This window comes from Lipotes vexillifer, unplaced genomic scaffold (assembly GCF_000442215.2).
Source record: "Lipotes vexillifer unplaced genomic scaffold, Lipotes_vexillifer_v1.1 scaffold663, whole genome shotgun sequence".
Classification (NCBI taxonomy): Eukaryota; Metazoa; Chordata; class Mammalia; order Artiodactyla; family Lipotidae; genus Lipotes; species Lipotes vexillifer.
In genome coordinates this window covers 493,954-498,196 of record NW_006788963.1, presented here as the reverse complement: position 1 = coordinate 498,196, position 4,243 = coordinate 493,954, and positions in this window count along the sequence as shown.

Below are 4,243 nucleotides of genomic sequence, written 5' to 3'. Positions count from 1 at the left end.
GCTGAACCCAAAGCACCAAAACAGAGCATTCTGTAGCAATATAAGCAAACGGAATGAGAGTAATTTTGCACCTTTAAGGAACATGCACCCTTATAAGTCTGTACCCTGATATTAAAATAGCAGAATGAATTTCAAGTATGAAGAAATACAGTAAAAGTATAGCCTGTAGATGGATAGAAAACAGCAGCCTGCAATGTGGTTTATATTCTTGGTTAGTCTTTTTCTTTGCACCACAGCCAAAACAGAATGCTCTGGAGCACGACTTGGTTTAAAAATCAAGACATATACGAAGATGCTAGAGGGCATTTGTGATTGGTGTCTTGACCATGCTCTGTGCTCAGCACCAGGAACCTTCTCTTCACGACTGTGGCCAGCCAGAGGTCAAGTAGGAGTGGTGGCCAAGCCTGGACAGGCATACCTGGGATGCCTAAGGCATCTCTCATCATGTCCCTGACCCCAAAGTACAGCAGAGGAGGATGGAGAGCAGCACGTGGACAGTCCAGGGAGGGGACAGGGAGCACTTCAGAGGAAGGGAGGAAAGGATGCAGAGGCTGGCGGAGTATCAGTTATCCTGGGCTGGTTCACTCAGCCTAGATTAGTATCTGACATGCACATGCACAATCTCTACATCTCCAGAACCGTGATTTCAAACACAGAAACCAACAAGTCGAATGTCCAAATTAAGATTTTCTTCTACTCTTAAAATATCTTCTACTATAAAAATAAGTAAAAAAAAAAAAAAAGCAAAAAAATAGCTCACTGGCTGTGACACCCTTGCTGAAATCTAGAATAAAGTTTTAACTAGGCCCTATAGGAATGCAGAAACATTAATACATTTTACAGTGAAAACGTGCTTTTACACATCTCAGAAATGATAAGCCTATAAAACCCTCTAGTTCTAGTCTGCACTCTACGGGAACCGACATTGTGCTTTTCTTGCCACATACTGCTCTTCTCTACAACACACTTGCCATTTAACCTTCAGATCAAAACTTAAAATACCAGAAATGCAACAAGCTTTTGAGGTGTTGGGGACTGTTGTTAAAACCCCACTGTTGACTACTGTATATGCAATCCTTGTTTTACTTAACAGACTGGATTGCTTCTCTACAAAACCAAGTTGCTTGAAGCATGGAAACTTGGACTTCTCCACCTGGCATGTTCTGGAAGCCTCAAGGCACACGCTGACAGGTCTGCTTCTACAGAAACCTCTCACACTGCTCTACTTTCAACAGTGCTACCTGTTCCCACTACAGGACACACCACCTACAAGGATACTAGATGGTGTGGGGGAAGCTTCTTTTCCAGGCCAGATAAGAGGAGGCGCCACCCCGGCACCTGTCTCTGCCTGGCATCTATTCTGAGGGCCACCTGGCAGAGTTCCTAAATTAAGGCAGTATTTGATGCTTTGCTACCTGCAATTTTAAGTTTTGCTGTATTTCACACTATAGTATATGCATACTTGACAAAAGAACAACTACAAAGTCCTTTGCTTTAATTCCTTTACATAATGATAAAACACCTAGACATAAAAATACTATCTCTCTAGACTTAAATTCTACTAATCATATTAAAATGCATGCAGCTTATTTGGGGGCTTAGTCTAATTTTAATTTTCTTAGTTCCATCAAGACCATGATAATGAGCATTTAATGCAAATCCTAATGTGGTCTGCCTTCTGTTGCACTTTCACAGGACTAGTGTGATTGAGAAATAAATAATATACATGAACAATAATAGAAATAATTTATGCAAATGTAGAACAACTTGAAATAGAAATTTCCCACCTTGTTAAGTGCTGATCCTAGGAGTAGCTGATGCTACTGATTCCATGTACTAACTAGTATATTTATTACTGGTCATAGGAAAATAAGTGAATACAAAGTAAGGAACCAAAATATTCCCGTATACATTTGTTGCAAACACAGGATCAAAATAAGAAAGATATATAATACACTTGGTGGGGGGGTGTTCAAGAAGTGTATTACGGCTGGGATCTATTTTCATTATCCAGAGGCTTCAAGGTCAAATTTGGAGTTGCTGGTGATCACAGAAATATTGCTAGCTAATACATATTATTGCATTTCATAAAACTTAAGATTAGAAACTTTCAAGTAAGGGTACGAAAGGTCTCTTCAGGACTGTAACCTAAGCACTTCAACGGATTTGGCTAGAAAAACCACAGGGAGTTAGAAATGATATAACTTGTTAGAAATGATATAACTTGTGGCTTTATGCTTGCTGATTAGTGCTACAGTCATAATTCTTTATAGCGTTATGTACAGTTATGAATGTAGGTTTAAGAAAAATGTAGGTTTAAGAAAACCTACATTTGACAGTCCAAACTCCTTAAATAGAGAAGGGGTTATTTGTTTGACAAAACAATTCACACAAAAGGTCCCACATGAGATAATTTGCTCACATATCTTTAACTACTTGACTAAGAAAAAAAGAGAAAGAAATTAGAAAGTAAAGAGTTAGGAGCTTTTGCCAACTGAGGATGAAGCAGAAAATAAACAAATTTTCCAAACAAAACTTTTCCAGGCATATCTTTTACCATCATATATGTAGAATGATAGAAAATAAAAAAATAAAAAATCTTTCCTGTAATTATACATCTTCTCTTAAAAAAAAAAAAAAATCTGAGCTTAGAGCTTGAGAGATGCCTGGTAGATAGCTTCATACAGAGCAGCATCTCTTTATACCCGAACTCTCGGAGAACTGTGTTGTACTTATTTACGCACAGATGACACCTGTTTGCTTCTAGGGATATTTTACTTCCTAAGATTGCAGAACAGATGCCTCTGAGACAGCAGCAGGGCACATGGACCTCGGACAGTATCCCGCCGGGTCTGTACATCATTTCAGGCACTAACAGGTGAGCGGCGGGCGGGTCCCAGCCAGCTCCGCCCACTGCCACTCTACTGCCAAAGGGGCGGGGCGAAGGCGCAACGCACCCGGAAGGCTTTCGGTGGGAGGGAAATTTTGAACGCGCGCAGATAAGAGTTCAGACTGGCCCAACTGATAACAAACTCGAGGTTTGAATTCGGCCTTCGACTTAGGGGCTTAAACTGGAATCTAAATACGTCAGTGGGATTTTAAGCAGAGGGATGAGGCCGAAGATTTGACAGCCCCTAGTGTGTGCGGTATTTTGATTCAGTATGAATTACTGAGACTTGCCCGCTGGCTACCCCGGAGGAAAGTGAAGCAGGCACTAAGGAGTTTCTGCCACTCAGAAGGAATAAACTGCCTTCCGTTGGGTTGTGCTAAGGAAATTCTGAAAAAATAATTTCCTTCCTCCTAAATTTCAGTGACAGTTAAAGAAAATGACTTCTAAAATTAACTAAAATCATGTGGCAGATAATGGGTCTCTGAGCAGATCTGTGAATTAAAACAAAAGTGTATGAAAAAAGTGTATGTACATATATATTTATAATAAAGTTGCCAAAGAACTTCACAAGTGGAGAAATCAAACACTTATGTAGATATACTAAGTTATTAGCTCACATGCTTACTGAAAATTAAAAAAAATTACAATTTCTTGGGAATTTACACTTGTGACTATACAAGTGTAAAAATTACCAGGTCTCTTAGTATTTTAGGGCTCTGTTTCAGCATAGCAATTCTTTGAAAAAATAGTTTTGTCTATATAGTAACTGATGCATTACTTAGTTTCTGCATCTGATTTTTTAAATTAGTATTTTTAAATTTAATCGTCTAACAGCCACCATGGTAGGGAATGTGAAAGCAGCTGACAGGGGATATGGGCATTTTGCCTAGGGCTGTAAGAGTTTTACACTCCTAACAAAACTATCCTCTTCACAGATGCATGTTGCCTTTTGGGTAATAAGCATGTCCATCTTTGTAACTTTGCACCTAGAAAAGTGAGGTAATTAGTTACCTCAAAAAATGTTTCATGACCAAATGAATGACTAGGCTCTCTTTATACACTAAAATAATCAAAATGGGTGTATTATTCATCCTCAAGAACAATTTACTTGCAGACAATTGTTCAGAACTTAGGTAACAACTAAAATATCTGAGTCACAGAACACTGTGAAGATTATTAATCATCCTGAAAAACAAGCGCTAGGCAAGAGTTAAATGTGTGCAGAAAAATAAAGGTAGAAGCCTTGCTCAGATTCCACACCCCGCTTCAAAGTGCCACCTTGTGGAATATACTAGAATAAAACAAAAAAGTTCATCCCTTAGGACAGTGTGCATTTTAAAACAGACATTTGAA